General features: G+C 44.0%; 1 long non-coding RNA gene across 1 annotated transcript; it reads right to left on the bottom strand.

Moving 5' to 3' along the window:
• Positions 1-5179: 5179 nt before the first annotated feature.
• On the bottom strand, positions 5180-13828 carry LOC146172139 (uncharacterized). Its single transcript, XR_014702570.1, has 3 exons — positions 13711-13828; positions 11410-11615; positions 5180-5686 (listed from the first exon to the last, which is right to left on the bottom strand). It is a non-coding gene; the product is annotated as an uncharacterized LOC146172139 (long non-coding RNA).
• Between the last annotated feature and the right edge of the window lie 4271 nt (positions 13829-18099).

Below are 18099 nucleotides of genomic sequence, written 5' to 3'. Positions count from 1 at the left end.
GGTAGTCTTTTCGTGGTTCGTGCGGCTGGAGATGCGGTATGCAGGGATGATAACAGATTCGTGCTAAAGAAGATAATAGAATGTATGAAAAAGAGATAGTCTTGCGATGCTACGCCGGTTAGCTAAATTTGATAAATGAGCATTGCATTTTAGTTTGGTTACGCTTTCATGATAAGAATATGCTGGGAAGATGAATCTAGCGGCGCGGTTTTGTATTGCTTCTAGCGTGTTAGAAAGATTAAGTTGATTATTGTCCCAAACAGCGCATGCATATTCTAGTTTGGGCCGTACAAATGTTACATAGGCTAGTGATTTTTACGATGGTGGTGCTAGACGTAGTGTTCGCCGAAAATACCCCAGAACTCGATTTGCTTCTTTAGAAATTTGAGTTACGTGGTATGTCCTCTTAAGATTATGTGTTAAGTGAAGGCCAAGGTATTTATATGTGGTTACTTCTGCAATTTCTGAATTAGCTATTAGGTACTTAAAAGGTGGTTCAGGGAGACACCTGTGAAAAGAAAAAGAAGTGTTTTTCACGTTAAGAGACATGAGCCATTTACTGCACCAAGTTAAAATGCGATCAGTGCCAGATTTAAGAAGCTGGTGATCACTGTAAGTGACTATTGGACGGTACACAACACAATCGCCAGCAAAAAGGCGTATGTTAGAGCATATGTCAGTTGGCAGGTCGTTTGTATAGATAAGAAAAAGAAGGGGCCCCAGGACTGTTCCCTGGGGTACCCCAGATATAACAGAGGAGTGAGAAGAAGAGCATTTATTAGCGAGTACAAACTGTTGCCGGTTAGTTAGAAAGTTACGAAGCCAGTTAAGTACCAAGGAATTGAGATTAAGACGTGAAAGTTTCAAAAAAAGACATATTTGCCCAGTTGAAAAAAACATCAGCCCGTGTCTGATGTTTACACCACACCGGTTTTTCAGACACGGGTCTGGTGTGACCCGTGCTGGTGTGTTCCGTTCTGGTGTGTCCCGTTCTGGTGTGTTCCGTTCTGGTGTGTTCCGTTCCGGTGTATCCCATGCTGGCGTGTCCCGTGCTGGCATGTGTCGAGCTGACAGTTTCCAATATAGCGCAGGCCGATGTATTCAGGTGCTATTCGGGCTGCTTCTAAGGCCCTAATGTTCTTTGGCATGCTTTGGCTTGGCTTTATGATAAGCCAACACATTATTTAGGTTTCTTTAGTAGTGGTGTATAGTACACCCGAGTGCATCTGGGAAATGCACCTTTTCAATGAGATGTAGTGCTCTCTAGATGGCGCATGAATTTTGTATATGCAAAGACGACTGCCTAAAAAGCAATGCACAGGGGTAACGAAGAGAAAATTTGGTAGCAAGAAGCACCAATAACACCTGCAAGTGGCTATTAAGTGTGTGCTTGATAGCTAGGTACATTTGCCACTTGAGGCCCTTGCACTATCTGCACAAGCACAGTAGAAGCTGGTGGTTTGTTTTCAATCAATGGGGCTAGTTTGAGGAGAAAGGCAGATTCCAAGTGTGTCGATAGCAATGCAGCTTGTTCAGATATACATAACAGCATGCACACATTAGTGCTTAATTTGTATGCTTGCCAATATGACCTGCAAAAGCATAGCATAAGGAAAGAAAAAAAAACTAATTCTAGATGTGGCTCAGCTTAGCTTTTATTGCAAGGCCTCTTGCGCCGCAGTTCGCATGTCTTCTGCGACAGCCACAGCCGCACATTCTTTTCCGCCTTGGAAATTTCTTCCTCGGCAAGGCCCCGGCTCCGAGCATAATGCCGGAAGAACACTGCAAGAAAATCACACACCAATGTGAAAAGCACGACTAAGCTATGTGTAGTAGAACTGATATGTATATCAAACTGGAAGGGAATCATATACATGTTAAAATATCAATTCATTATGTCAAAAAGGCAATAAATGAACTGCCCCATAGCCGTGCTGCAAGAATACATTGCGCCATGCTAGTGATGAGCTTCTTACAACAATGTGCCAGAGAACAGCTTGCTGGAAGCACACTGTAACTCATCATATCTGTACTAAGATGGTACTTTCAAACTCTCCACTACCTGTAATAAAATGGCCACTGTTATCAGTTTTATCAGACAACTCCCTTATTAAAATTGAAATATAGCTGATTTCTATAATGCCTCCTGCAACAAAGTATGCCACGCAAGTTCTGTTGCTAAGTTTTGTTAGGCTGGTTTCATCATAACAGGGGATATGGCATCAAACAGATATAGATCAAAAGGCGATGAGTACAAAGGCACCCTCAAGCACAGCAACATCCACCTCATCACACGGTTTCATAGTACTAGTGCTATCAGTGGGTGCCAAATATGTGACCAATTTCTGGCCTCGGAAAGTTGTCAAAGAGGGACATAAAAAGAGGCATCATTTGCAGTGGTGCAGCATGCAGTTCGATATACAGACTGACTGCCAAAATCGTACTTTGATCTTTCATACAGCTATTTTACACTATCCCATCCAACGTCCAAGAGGATAATTTGTATTTAATATAGCCAACAAAATGGAATATCCAGGTTTGATTCATCAGGGCTGAACTCTATTGTGGCCTCAGCTGAGCCAATGTCACAAGAGCCAAATGGCAGGGCATACAGGAAACCCGAGGCCTTAAATTCAAAGCAGAATGCTCAATAAAAGGTTTGAAAAACGAAATTTACTGCTCTTTATTATAAATTCAGAGATCATTGGTGCGAGAAAACAGCCCATCCCAACATAACAAAACCAAGATTTTTTCCCTTAGTGCCACTAATTAGAGCAGACGCACTCATCATTGAGTTTGGCTATGAGAAAAAGCTGCCACTTTGACTCATGAAGTAGCCAACTATACACTAACTTCAGTGTAAAAAAAGCAGCCCCACAGAAAACCACTCTACATTTGCGTCAATTTCCCGTTCATATGTATTATTTTATCAGGAACAACTATGGCTAAAATAACATAATTCTCTATGTTAATGTACAATATATACATGTGCTACCCATGAGAGGACATAACAATTACCTTTTATTGTGTCCACTTTCACCGGCGTAAGCTGTTTCTGTGGGACCTTGTCCCCTCCTTCGGACAGGAACCTATTCGACAACGTGCCTGTGAAGCTGCGCTGGGCCAGTTCTTCCGATGACCACAGTGCCGTGGCAGCTCTCTTCACGAAGAGGGACTCTTTAGGCATTGCCATTAGGGATTCATATGTTTGCGTTGGTATTTCGTGGCCATTGGCCAGGTGTACCTGCAGAAGAAAAAAAAAGTGCCATGAAAAATTAATACAGGTACAAAATACACACAAGAATCAATGTTAGCACTTAGCCAAAAAACAATAAAAAAATGTCAAGAACATTAAACAGTTCAAAATGGTTGCAGTAAAAGGTTTATGTATGGAAGCAACTCATACTATGAGACATCATTGTGGACAGCTCTGGTTTAGTGCAGACATCGCATAGCGCAAGGGCACCTTTTGCATTTTGCTTCCATCGAAACTTGAAAGCCACATGACCTACACCGACATAATGGCTTTGAGGGTCAAAACTATATAACTTACGTCCACGTTTTGGAAGCAATGTAGCTCTACAACTATGTTGCCGTATTGAAGGAGCGATTCTCAGGCCATGTGCCATTTGTGAGGCCACCTATGTACTGGTGGCGTGGAGCTAGAATTATCTGTGCAGAACAAATGCATCTGAATTAATGAGCTTCTTTTTACACATAGACTTTCATGGTGCTTCACGGGACCAAGTATAACAGTTCAAACTATCCAATGAGTCATACTGATGTCCAAATGAAGAGCTTTCATTGCATATTCAGATGCACAAGATAACTTTCTGTAAACCACGATCAGGTCTCACTCCTGCCACATTATGTAAGTTGGCTACAAGCTGGCACCACTTGCAGCGATCTACTGTAAAGAAGGTGTAAGTTTGGTGTACGTGGCGTGCAGAAGGCTTAGGGGTGAAGGTTGTCCTTTCCAAATGACAGCCTTTAAGGAATTTTGGACTGCAGTTGCTTTAGGCATGCTTATAAACTAAGAAGAAAATTTCACACCAGAAATTGAAAATTAATTGAATGTCGACTTGCAAGAGCGCAACAAAACAAATGGACAAAATTAACTTTGAAGAAATCTTCTTCAGGTCATCTGGTAAAATCACCGAGATGGAGTTAAAAAAATGACTGAGTATACTTCCCCAATATGAAAGCCAATATGGTTAGTGAAGCAATTTTTTAAATATTTTTTTAACCTCTGTTACTTAAGGAAAAATGAGATCAATCAAGGGGAAATGAGGGTGCTCGTTATAATACATGAAGGAAATAAGCCAACAGTCAGCGAGGCCAAGGAAAGCGTTGAGGATGGTACTTTGTCTTTTTTTTTTTAATGTTTGCTTGGATAATCACAGAAATTAGTAATGTAATCTGTTTAGGGGAAAGATAATTAGACACAAAGTAGAAGAAAAAACAACGTGCCGATGGTGGGATCCGAACCCACGACCTCCGAATAACGCGTCCGGTGCTCTTCCAACTGAGCTACATCGGCCGCTGTCCCCCCTGCTACTTTCTTGGGTATTTATGTTGTCTGTATACGAACCTTGAGAGTGTTCACCAGCGCCACCCTCAGCCATAGCGGCGGACGTGGGACGTCCTTTGTTACCGCCAGCGTCACGTAGAACGTGATCAAGAGCGAAGGCGAAAGCTGTGCTAGAACCCTCTTACGCTACCTATGGGCTTCAAGACTGCCAGAACCGAGACCCCCGTAAGCTACCCAGGCAGCACACCAACATCGCACCAACCCCGGCCCAACGTCGACAAAAATTGGTACCAACATTGGCGTAACACTGGTTTTTTGAGAAATTACTACATTTTTATATATTGGTCCGACTTATATGCCAACATTGCACCAGTCTTGGCACTGCCAACATAGGCTATCAGCTGGCCGTGCCCCTAGTGTCACGTATTGGCATGCCACTAGTATTCATTGGCTAACGAGGCATTGGCACTGCCACTGTTAAGCCACCTTTAGCCATGCAATTATTTCACCCTTGCCCTTACTGCTGCCATTTGCTTAACTGTCACTCTGACAATTGTAGTTTTCTTATGCAGTCATTTTCCAATACCACCTTGCATGTCATCTCCTTAAGGAGCCATAAAAACATGTAATTAAATCAGGCAAGCAAAATATTTTCCGAAAACATTTTATTGAGAGCTCATATACATGTACATGCCACAAGGACATCAGAGGGTCCAAATGCGATGCAGGAAGCATTGGGTACAGGGTTAATATGGGAGAGGCTAGTAGGTGTAATTGGAAACAGGGCACTAAGCAGCACATGACCAGGTAGTGTAGGTAGAGGTGATGGGGTGCAGTGTGCATTGGTCATGATGGAAGGGGCTGGACATGTTGAGCAGGGTTGATGTACTATAATAGCCTTGTAGTGCGAGAGGTGTTGCAGGAATAGGAGGCTGAGCATGGGTGCACTCCAGGGCAGTGTCCACCATGGATGGAAAATGGCAGTGGACTATGTTGAGCATGATAGTTGGCAGTGAAGGGTCAATGGATCAAGTGCTGAGGTTGACGGGGCGGGGGAAGCGCATGGCCCAGGTAGTAAGCTGGGCACCCCGCAGGAAACAACCATTCAGGAACAGTTTGTTGAGGAGATTGGCCCGTGGGTCTTACAAATGACATCTGCACAGAAGACAAGCATATATCACCATAAAATCTAAACTCACCTTCTCAACACTTATCCAAACACATATGAAGTCTGGGTGCTCTATACGATTGAGTACAAAAAACACAACCCCGCTATAGTAAAACTTCTGATATAACTGAAACTGAAGTCCCAGTTCATCTTCCATAGGCAACTGCACATTTTCCCCCTTTGTAGTAAAGATGTTTTTGGTAAAAATCAGTTAAAGTGCTTCTGGCCATGGCGACGACTCCCGCGCACTACCTAGAGTCGCGAGGCCAAGACTTTTTGTATTTGAAAACAGAACAATAACCCCAAGTGTTCGTTTAGGTGGCTTTACTACTAGCCGCAGCAGCAGTCAGAAGAAGCCTACTTTACAAAAGCCTTGGAGCAGTCGGGGAAAGCGGGCAGCGCGAAGAAGAAAAAGTAAAGCTGTCTACAAACATAGCAAGGAGGCGGCGTGTTCCATTCAGAAAGTAAAGGAGTAAAAGTCCAGCAAGAAATAGGGAAGGGAAAGAAATGGGTCAACATTCACTGCAATGTGCAGTACAAATCATGAGGCAGTGGTGGCAGAAAGTGGAGGTGCAGCGAGTAAGGCCTTACAGCACTTGAGTGCCATGCGAATTTATCATTTACTGCCTTTTAAAAGACAGAAAGAGCAAAAAGGAACACCATTTTCATGCAAGGCTTTAGTTTTTACATGAAATCGAACTTGTTTGCATTCATAATCAAGTCTTCAAGCTTCAGAGGTACTTCCACAAGATGTAGAGAAGTTTTATAATCAAAAAATCACACAAAGAGATGATAAAAGCGAGATGGAAGGTATTTAGGTTTTTTTTTTTCATTAAGCAACAAGACGTGTTCAGTAAGTGCCTATTTAACTAATAGACAGCACTTTCAGGACCATGTCAGTACAGACCACTGATACAGTAAAGACCATGATATAGTAAATATTTTCGCTGGCCTCAGTGGCTTTACTATAAAGGGGTTCTACTGTATATACTGAAGGCCTATTGCCACACATTCTTCTTTTAGAGCACTTTGCGACAGGTTTCTGGGCCTGCAAGGGCATGTAGCATCTTATGACGTAGGGATGATAAACATATATGCAAAATAATATCCATTCCAGATACAAAAGAAAGATATTTGGAAGGAAAAACCTGCTTCTGGCAAACCGATAACTTCAGGTGGAGGCTTAGTGTTCATTTAGAATTACAGTTCCTGAAAATATTGTTACGAAGCGGCAAGCCGATGAAGACAGGAGACAGAACATGACCGATGACGATGGTAGATGACGTTTAATGAATGTTCGCGGGCCTAGCGCGAGCGCTCCTGCCCGCGCCACTGCCCGCTTCTTCTTCCTTGTCGTCCGTAACATGACCCGGGGCCACCGAGCGATCGTCCCGATCGTGGACGAGGAAGTTTAGCGATGTTAATGATTTTATGGCATGAAGATGGGCGTGTCTGGATGCTTGAAGAAGAAGAGGAAGAAGGAAGAATAGAATGGCTTGCCGGTACGATGTCTGATGCGTGGGTGATCCGCCTCCCTTGGAGCTGTCAACCATCCGTCACCAGAGTCCATGGGACCGATGGCTCGAGGTCACGTCGGGCAGCTTGGGCGGGGGTTGCGTGTTCGTGTCCATCGGTTCCTTCTGGTCATTCGGGTCTTTCGGGTCCTTCATCTCGGTTCTGATCGGTATGTCTGTTCTCCTTGTCTTCAGGTCCGGGCTGGGGGCTGGGCGGTGGTAGTTGTTCAGGTCTGGGCTTGAAGGGCTGGGGCGAAGCTGCTCGGCGATGTCCCTGGGCCCTCGGTGATAGTCCTGGCTTGAAGATGGCGTCGATGATCCAAGGCGAGGATGGGGATGCCGTACGCCGCACCTCCAACCAAATGTTACGAAGCGGCAAGCCGATGAAGACAGGAGACAGAACATGACCGATGACGATGGTAGATGACGTTTAATGAATGTTCGCGGGCCTAGCGCGAGCGCTCCTGCCCGCGCCACTGCCCGCTTCTTCTTCCTTGTCGTCCGTAACAATATGACGGTTCAGGCTCCAGAACTTTCAATTTTAAAAAAATTCTTGAACATTCCTGCAATAGACAATATGGATTACTAAGCATGCAAAACTGGATGATATTAAAGAACACATTAAAAAATATTTTTCTGCAGTACACCAGTTACAGGCACGCATACATTACTGCGGCCAGAATAAAGAAATAATTGCCCTGACAGAATCACTCAAGCTATGTTCAATCAGCTTACTGAAGGGAGATGTGTACATCGCAGATATTCTCAAGGATGTGTACGCATACAATATTATCAAGATAACCGTACCATTTCAAGTTCCAGCTTTTTTGTTTTCACAGCTTAATTGCTTGCTGCATTCTACTATAAACAATTGCCTTACTTGTAATGTACCAAGGAATAGTTTTTATACAGTGCTCATTATAAATTAAAGACACCAGAACAACATGCACACAAACAAGAAAAGAAGAACGGGACAGAGCGCCATTCATAACTGATTTATTGTGCAGAATAAAGTACATATATATGTCACTGCCAGCATATGCGCAAGGAACCCATTCAGCATCATGTAGTTTAAGATATGTTCAAGAAGCCCATGCCTCATACCACAGCCTCTTTCTCTGAGAAAGCATTTCTTGAACACAGCTTATCTTAAACTACATGATGCTGAATGTGATGTAGCTGAATGTGTTCCTTGCGCATGTGCCGGCAGTGAGATATAGGTACTTTGTTCTGCACAATAAATCAGTTGTGAGTGGAACTCTGTCCCATTCTTTTCTTGTGTGCGTGCATTGTTACGGCGCCTTCAGTTTATAATAAATAAATACGAGCAAGCCCAACAAGAAGTTCTAGTAATCATACAGTGCATGCTTGTTCAGCTAAAATTATTACAGTCAGCCTGCAATGAGCAATCGAGCACGTACTAGAAATTTACTTTGCATAGGCAGAACAATGTTATGCTAGATCTGAGTACAATGATATCGTACTTCCTTATCAGCTAGCAGCCTACCAGGTATGCATTTTCCTTCATCACAGCTAATCATATGGCCATACCATCGGCACCCTTCCACGTGCAAGATTATATTCAGTTAGGCATACATGGGTGATTTTATGTCCAGGAACCAGGTGTGGTGCTCGGGCATCTGATTTCTTCAAACCAATTCATAGTAGTTGTTGGTATAGAGAATAGTAATCTGCCTGAGTATCTCAGGCCAAATATTATTTTCATTGCTTAAGCACACCTTAAAATACAATGCTTGATGTGACTATGGAAAAAGTGATGTGAAAAAACGATACATCTAGCATGACAGTGATTTTTCACTTTCACCCTATCACAAGTTCCTTGAAAAACCAGTTTAATCCTTACCTGAAAAGCTGTTTCGCACACATTTTATATTTCAGTATCTATAAAATATTGCTGTTTTGTGAATATATTTCAAAATCAAATTTCTTAACATCCTCACAAATAATATTTTTTTCAAAAATGGACAATATTTTGTATTCAAATTAAGAATAAGATTGTGTCTGGAGAAATAGTATTGTTTGCAGAACAAAACAGCACATACGCAAAAAAGCACCAATATCGCTCAAATTTAATGTGCAATAAACGAACTGAGAGTTCACCTTGAATTACAAGTACAATAGCCCTGTGTACATGAACTCGACAGCACCGGGTTGAATCAGCGTTGAGTAATAGCAGGGTCATCATTCTCGATCCGGCTATGTCTACATGAACTCGCTTTCTAGTGAGTAAGTATCGTAGCAGAGCGTAGCATCGAGATTCGAAGTTATTGTGCAAGTTCTTACTCGTATTTGATCCCATTGCCTTTTACTATCGAGAGCTTCGATTATTTTTTATCGTTGATGAGCGCTAAAAAGCATTCATTTCGAGTGACGCTCGTCGCCGCTCCAGAGGCTTTTTCATATCCCAGAGTTCCCCATAACTAGACTCCCTGACTGGACAGCGTCTACATGCCTTTAGATAAGCGGGTCAAACGAATTAACCTACCCCCTGCAAGCGAGTTAACGCGACCCGCTCCGCCGCCTATTTTGCTCGACCCGACTGTGTATACATGAACCCACCAACTGATTTTTCACTCGACAGACGTACTCGACCCAATTCTGCCGAGTTCATGTACACAGGGGTGGAACGCACGTGTAACAAGTAACAATGCTGCTAAGAATCCAATCTGCTTTCTTCTGGCGCATCCAGTTTTCTAAAAAAATATCTTGTCTGACAAAGGAGGATATTTGGAGTTAAGCAGATAAACAACACAAGATCCATATGCTTGCTCTAACGCATGACTCCACAGTTCACTTAAAGTTGCAATTTGCTTGGTCATGTGGCAGTTCACTAAACCGTCTGACTAGAAATGACGATCAAAAAAAAATCGGGGGATCATTTCTACTTTTATTAAGACATGAAAAACTTTTTTGTTCTTGACATAGCATTCAGAGACTGCGGGAGTTTGGCAGTTTTATACGTCTTATTTCGTTTGGAAGTTGCAAGGGGATGTAGAAAAAGAAATATGAGTAGGGAATATAAGGGGTGACAACATCCCGAAATGAAACTAATGGACCAATGATGCACACTGTGTATCTTAAATGGCGTCACTGGTAACATCAAACACAGAAAATCATCCTTGAGTATGACAAATTTGAAGCCCAGGAGGTGAGTTGGTTGTGGGCAGGTAGTTCGAAAATGGCAGTCCCCCTGAGGGGTAGGCGGCAAGATCACTGCCACCCATTATGGGGTGGCAGTGATCTGCCCTGGCAAGCATGCAGGCAAAGGTGCACATATATAAGAGCAATAAATCCACAAGGAATGCACGCCTGAATGAGCAGCTGCACTAATAATTTCCTTTTGCCTTGCAGCCCACCCCTCCTGCACTGTAAGCAAGTCTGCTCTGTTTTCCGAACGCAGAAGCATATGCAAAAACAAACAGAATGTTCTCTAAAATTTACAAAATTTGAACGAGCATTGCATGATGATCTCCTTTCTGCAAAGGTCTTGCTCTAGGGTTACAGAATAAATTCATTGCAGCTGCGAATAAAGCGAGTTGGGAGCTAATGGCGAATCTCAGTGGCTTGGGGAGAGAATTATTTATAATTGTCGCTTTGAGCAAAGTAAATAGCCTGGTTTACATCAAAGTAATATTGCATCTACATGGCTGAAGCCAGTGTAGGCAACCAGAAATGTACAAGCAGTCAGTAACTGCATGTCTGTATGAACAAATATACAATGCAGGCAGCAGTAATGAAGGCAGAGTGGAAGGCAAATAATCTGAGCAATACTGAATGGCTTTCTTCTCTGCAACCTCAATACAGGCTTCCTGCGAATTCTTGTAATGCAAGAATAATCAAGTATGCTAAGTATTCGACCACTGAAAGCACCTGCACTCCCATGTTACACAAATGACTACTACTTCGTCAGTTCAACAAGCTATGTCTGTTATTGTGAAATATTACACCACAGGTTCACTCAATCATGCCTCAACTTGAAATAGTCACATACTGTTGAAATAAAGCAATGAAATATAGCACCAGCTATTAAAGCACTGCCAGGGACATGAAGGATATTATTTTCTGCATACTGGTGGGCAAGACTTCTGAACAAGTAAGTTTTGAGCTAGTAAAATGCCAGCAGAGCATTTAAAGCCTTTATATAATGCAAAACAAAGGCAGTGTGTCATACCTACCGAGGCAATGTTTCCTTACACACAGCATGTTTCATGGCAAGGCTCCCACAGTTGTTGACAGGTTTGCAGCACCAAAATGTTGATGATGTTGTCTGCCTCACATTCAGGCAGCAGCACCCCTTTGATGGCATATGATTGCTTGTGCAAAAGCAGTGCGATGATACAAGTGGAGCAGCTGGACTGCAGGCGTTATAGAGCAAAGAGCCCTAAATGCAAGGAAAGAAAGTCTCCATTAAATCGATGCCTCTAAATCATGATAACAGCATACCACGGCTCTTCTCTGTTTAGTTAATCTATAATTTCAATTGAAAACTGTCTCAAAAAATGGACTAACTGCAACTCTATGTTACACATGGTATAACATAGCTGTGCCAGGGCGATGGGGCGATCAGTTAGCATAACGACCGGAAAATGCATACTGATGTTTCATGCTGTCTTGATGCTGGAGCAAAGTGTCATGGTGCGAAGAACAAAATTAAAAGCAGGCACGGGCGCCAAACGTGTGCTACACAACCGACGCGACTAGAAGTGTGCACGGTCATAAAATTTGAGCCCGACCTGGGCCTCATGCTACAAACCCGAACCCGGCCTGGAACAGAAATTGCCTGAGCCCACCCATCACTCACACTGAAGGCTCCGGCCCTGCTGGACATGCTATAACAGACCAGTTACAAAACCTACAAGTCGGCCTCCCTGTGAGGCAGGAATTCGTGCACAGTGGCGACAGAACCTGATTCAGGAATAATAGTTAGGTGCAGTACATGCATCTACCACAGTCCACGCTACTTGGGATGCAGTTCCCCACGCACAGGCCATTGTCAGAGAAAGGTTTTCGGGCATTCTTAACACTGGAATAAAGGGGGGAGCACTGTCACCCTAGGGGTGAAGAAAGAAAATTTAGAAAAGGGACACTAACCGGAGAGGGTAATAGTGGGGCGACAATGCGCACGCGAATTACTGTGACGAATGGGCAAGAGGCGCAGCAATTGCCCTACCCGTCAGGCGATGTGCTAGCACTGTACCCAACTATTAAGGTCTACGCCGCCATTGTGCAGGAATGTCTGCCGCACAGGGAAGCTGACTTGTAGGTTTTGCAACTGATCTATTGCAGCGGAAGCAACGATACAGAAGGAAAAAAATAGGCGACAATCCCTGGCGATGCATCGCGCGACGACGACGCCAACGCCTGTCGCTGACGCTGGTGCACATCGCACAGAGCGAAGGACCTCAGCGACAGAGACGCGTTTTCAGCATTGCTTTGTTAGCGCCGCCTCTTCGTTTGGGAAATGAGTACAGTTACGCTATATCCAGTTTCTTGCACTAAACAGCAACACTGATGAAATTTCTTGAAAAACGTCGAGCCCCCCCCCCCCCCCACACACACACACACAAAAAAAAATGGTCCAAGCGCAGCGGCGCGCTACTATACTGCGATGCAGACATGATTGAAAGCAGTGGCGTTTTTCTGCAACTTTCGAAAATTCGCAATATCTAGCCACACTAGTCTTTTTTCTTTTGCAATACTACCCTACCAAGCTTTTACTAAACCGTCTCGATGTGCTCGCATATGCACGGATCAGACGAAATGAGCGTCCGCAGGATTTTCACTCATACCGGACTAGGGAAACAAACTTTGCATGCAAAAAACAAAAACAAAACGAAGGTGAGTACCCCAAAGATTTGTGATTGGCTGCCTCGCGAGCTGGTTCCAGCATCGTGAGCGATTTACTGAAAACCCAGAACCTGGGCGACAGCGCCGAGCGGCAATGCTTTAGCGGTCCTCAGCGCACTGCGCATCGTGCTGCCGCGCGAATCATGCGGTTAGCGTTTTATCGCACCAGACACGAGAAAATATGCTTTTGCCCGGACTCTGCCGACTCCGCCCGAGGAGGTCACCCGAGGGAACCCGAGCAGCCGAGCCATGCAACGGCTATACGCCGTTCCAGCCACTGTAACGCCGTGAATATCCGAAGTTGGCTATTAGGGCTACGATGCCACGCAGTTGTTTACTTTAGGAAATTAGTACTCTGCAAAACAGTAACGGTTTAACTAGAAATAAGCTGCAAAATGATCGGGATCAAGTCGCGCACACTTAAAAACCACTTTTGAAAAGTGAACAACGTAAGAAATATGCTAAAAGAAGACAAATCTCCCTAGCACATGGCTTACGCAGCCTGCAGCAACAATGAAATGTTAGACAACGCTTGTAATTTAAAAAATGCTCAATCTAAGAGGCTAATATTTTGCTCCAATATACACAAACGCTTTATGAAATCTGAAGGAAAAAATTTGAAAACTTACATGGCATATTTCTTGAAGAAAGAAGCATTTTCCGTGCGCGGTGCCACCGAACGTCGAGCCGAGCGAACGAGTGGCCGTTGGATGGACGAAAGAACGGAGCGCCCTCTTTGAAACAAAATAAAACTGTCGCCGTCGTGCCGGTTAAGCGATTGTCGCGTCATCCTTCGAGCTTTTTAGTGATCGCTTTTTCAGCAGCTCGATGGTCTCGGTTCAGTACCCTCCGTTTAGCAAGCGTTTCCTAGATGACAGGACCTGAACCAATCTTGAACGATGCGCTGCTGCTGCTGCTCATCTCTGTAGGGCTCTGTGCCAGCAGCGAAGCTCGTCGTCGCCCTGGAAAGGCGCCTAGCTGTTTTGTTTACAACACCCAAACCTGTTCAAGTTGTATTTTGTGAATGCTGTGTTCTACTACGAATAGTTTGCTAACCAACGAAAATGCTTTCATACAATAGTGCTCAATCGAGTGGAATATTTCAATCACCCTGAAATGAGGATTTGAAGCAAGTTTGTTGAAAATTATTAAATTATTGAGCTAAGCATCTCAGTACCACGACTTGCCACCTCTTTATAAGCTAGTAACATACGACGCTTACATTTTTTTTTTCATATATCCGCACCGTCAGCATCATTCTATCTGCTAGATTAGTCGTTTATTGGCCCGATTTATTAGGCGCTTGTCTCTTTCTCACGGTTTAGTTTCTAGCGTATATTTTATTGGCCACGAAAATGAGGTAAAAGCACATTTCTTTATGCAACCTGTTATGAGAGCCCGGAAACGTTTGAAAGAAGTCTCCAGTCTGTTAGCGTTCGTTTTTTTATTACTGCACAATTCCTTCCCCTGGGCGGCGGCCGCCCCTTGGACCCTGAGTGGTGCGTGGACCCGTCCACCGCTTTGGCGCACCTGCGTGGATTTAGACGCGCGTATGCAACCTCGGACCTTGCTCGCATCGCATGCGGTGAGAGAGTGCGATCCGGGGAACGACAGGAGTGCGAAGTGCGCGAGGACGGGATTACGCGGTGCGTCAGCACGGAGAGCAGGCGCTGGAAAACTGTGAACGAGCGTGTGCGAAACAAAGATGTCATTGTAATCCAGTTGTTAATATACCCATTGTACCTTTTCGTATTTTATTTGTTTTTCCAGTCTTTTCTTTCACATTTTTTTTTCGTTCTAATGCTAACAAGTCCGTGTACATGTGGGTATCTTCACTCCATACACAATATTTGTAAAAAAAAAAAAAACTACCTTCGCCGCGCGCGCCTGTAACTGTTCCACCACGGAGGTAGTTAGAGAATAAATAAGCTTTGATACCGAATTAAGATTAATTGTAAAACAATGACTGCTTTATTTAGTTTTTGAACTCTACAGTTATTCCTTCTTGCCATATGTAGCGCAAGCATTGTCTTGCAGTGAACGACGACGGAATCGCGAAATTGGGGGTGTGAATAAAAGCGGAGAAACGTTACAGACTTCTTTTTTTCGCACTTGTGCGAAAAAAAGAATAAATAAACCAGAAATTCTAAAATGATGCTATCCATGCACTTGGCATGGCGTCGAATCAAATGTTGTTCTGCTGAGCTGTCGCTCTTGTATACTGGCCGCTACACGAAGCTATTTTGTGTTTCTATGAAATTCAGTGTGACAAAGAACCACGCGGATATATTTCGCGTTTCAAGTTCTTGTGAAATGTGGAAGCCGGCCCGCCGCCGTGCCGCGGGCGACTCTAGCTGGCTCTGCGATCATTTTTGCCACTACAGTGATTTGAATATTCGAGGCTTGTTTAACAAATAGCTGGCGTACTCGTTTGTCGAATGAGTGTTTCAAGATAATCAGAGAATTTACCAGTACCGCATGTGTCCGATATTCCATCAGTGATTAATGCGCCATGGTCATTGCAGTCGTACTTTTGATTATACACGTATGGAATGAGTCTACTCTTGTAAAGCCTGAGACGTAAGTTACGCTAGCTCTACGTATGTCAAATAGGTATATGAAAGAAATAGAGCCTTAAAGTATAGCGGCTGACGCATTGCGTCGTAAATTCCCGCCCGGGCGGCGGCCGTGTGCCCCTTGAACCACACGTGGAGCGTAAGGGCCTGCGTCTTGGATTGCATCGCGCAGCGTGTAACCCGACATCCCCACCTGCAGAGCGCATCCACTCGGGCAAGTCGGCGCCGCTGTTACTGGCGCCGTGCCTCCTTGTTTTTCTTCCTTTGTTTGTAATGTTTTCAATGCACCTAGCAAGCAGCGAACAGTGCGTCCATATTTCGGCGCGAGTGAGTGCCATCAGTGGACTGGAACAGAAGCACGTGGTGTATCGTCAACAAGAGCGGACGCTTGAGAAAAAACAAATGTGCGAACGAGTGCGATGAAGAAAAGTGAAACTGTAACCCAGTTATTTATTTCAGCATAACCCTAATATTATTCATACTGAGATTGTACGTGCAGTGTTTTCTCTCCATTTTTTTCTAATACTTCACTTCTTAGAGCGACAACGAAGCAGGAAGCGTCGATACGATTTGCCATATGTGGGAACGTCCATGCATGTGCGGACCGACGTTTAATTTACCGCTCAATAACCCAGCTTTAATTTAGATCACCATTGTTAAATCGTTTATGCGAAAGTATGTGCTGCGATGCTTCGTATTCGTATAGCTTAAACCGCACAGTGTATTTTTAAAGTGTATTTCGATGGAAGCCGCTCGCCATTGTCGATCTGAGTCACGTACGGCCTTAGTAGGCTGACGCTTATCGCTCATTAATTGCATCGCACTACATGCGTGTCCTGCGGTAATCGTCTGTTTGAAGCCACTGTTGTTAAAACTAATACACTCGGGGGCAAAGAAATTTGCTAAAACATTTGGAATTCTCTTCACTCAGAGCAGCAGGAATCGCTACGGGAGCAGCCATGGAAGAACCTAGACCATTACCGAATAGAATACAAAAAATAGCAACCATTGCCTATGCACGATATATAACATGTCGTTTTGATTCTTTCTAATCTCCCGGTCAGCGTGGAGCTATTTATCGCCGCCGCCCTGACGGACCAGCAAACGGTGAACTTATTGATATTTGATGCCGTTGACCGATTGTCGGTCTCCTCCAAATTCGTCACAGTATACATGTGGATTGATTACAGTACCCGCTTAAGTCAATGAAGATCTAGTGTAAAAGAACATGGTGTAATCCCAAGCAACATCAACAACAGCTAGGTGGGATTAAAGCAAACACGACGGAAACTAGCACCGTGGAACTATAACTATTTAGACACAAGATTTCCAAAGCATTTAAAATTGCAAAGGTAACTTGAAAACATCGATTATAACAGCACAGTTAACGAATCCAAGTATTAAATGAGCTTGCCAACCGCAAAAGCACGCTAATGCGATTTCCCACGGAATATTTCCACCCACATGCTAATTTGCATCTAATATTGACCAGTAGGTGAAATAGACAAGACAATGTTCACTAAACTGTATGCCAATGCATCTGGCGGGACATGGTAACAGAACTGACAGTATTGTTCAGCATATGCCATATATTAGCCAACGTCAGTGGAGTAATGGCTAACGCTGTTCGATATAGCCATCCTTATGAAACGGCAATGCCAATACCGTTGATATGTAAGGTATGCCAGTGTATATCTGACATTGGCGGGCCATTGTAACAGAGCTCACTTTATTGTCCAGCATATGTCGAAAATTGGCCAACATCAGTGGACTGATGGCTAATGCTGTCCGTTATAGCCATCCTTATCTCATGGCAGCGCCAACACCGGTGATACGCCGGATATCCAGGCCCATCATTGCCATCCTTGTATAATGGTACCAACAATATTGTGAGGGCGTCGGATATGACGGGCCAATGTTGTTATCATTATAAATAGGTACGAACAATATTGGTTACCAATGGAATCCTCAGGGCCAGTGTTGGACGTGTTATAGAATGGCACAACCAATACCAGCCATAGGATGGCAGCGCTGGGCCTACATAGGGCTGATCTTTGCCAACTCACTGACAATATTGGCCCGGGCTCTTGTGCTGCCTGGGTACAAGCAGATCAATCAAGGGGAAATGAGGGTGCTCGTTATAATACATGAAGGAAATAAGCCAACAGTCAGCGAGGCCAAGCAAAGCGTTGGGGATGGTACTTTGTCTTTTTTTTTTAATGTTTACTTGGATAATCACAGAAATTAGTAATGTAATCTGTTTAGGGGAAAGATAATTAGACACAAAGTAGAAGAAAAAACAACGTGCCGATGGTGGGATCCGAACCCACGACCTCCGAATAACGCGTCCGGTGCTCTTCCAACTGAGCTACATCGGCCGCTGTCCCCCCTGCTACTTTCTTGGGTATTTATGTTGTCTGTATACGAACCTTGAGAATGTTC

This window comes from Amblyomma maculatum, unplaced genomic scaffold (assembly GCF_055883805.1).
Source record: "Amblyomma maculatum isolate TAMU_Amacu unplaced genomic scaffold, ASM5588380v1 scaffold_13, whole genome shotgun sequence".
Taxonomy (NCBI): Eukaryota; Metazoa; Arthropoda; class Arachnida; order Ixodida; family Ixodidae; genus Amblyomma; species Amblyomma maculatum.
This window is presented reverse-complemented; position numbering and strand designations above follow the sequence as displayed.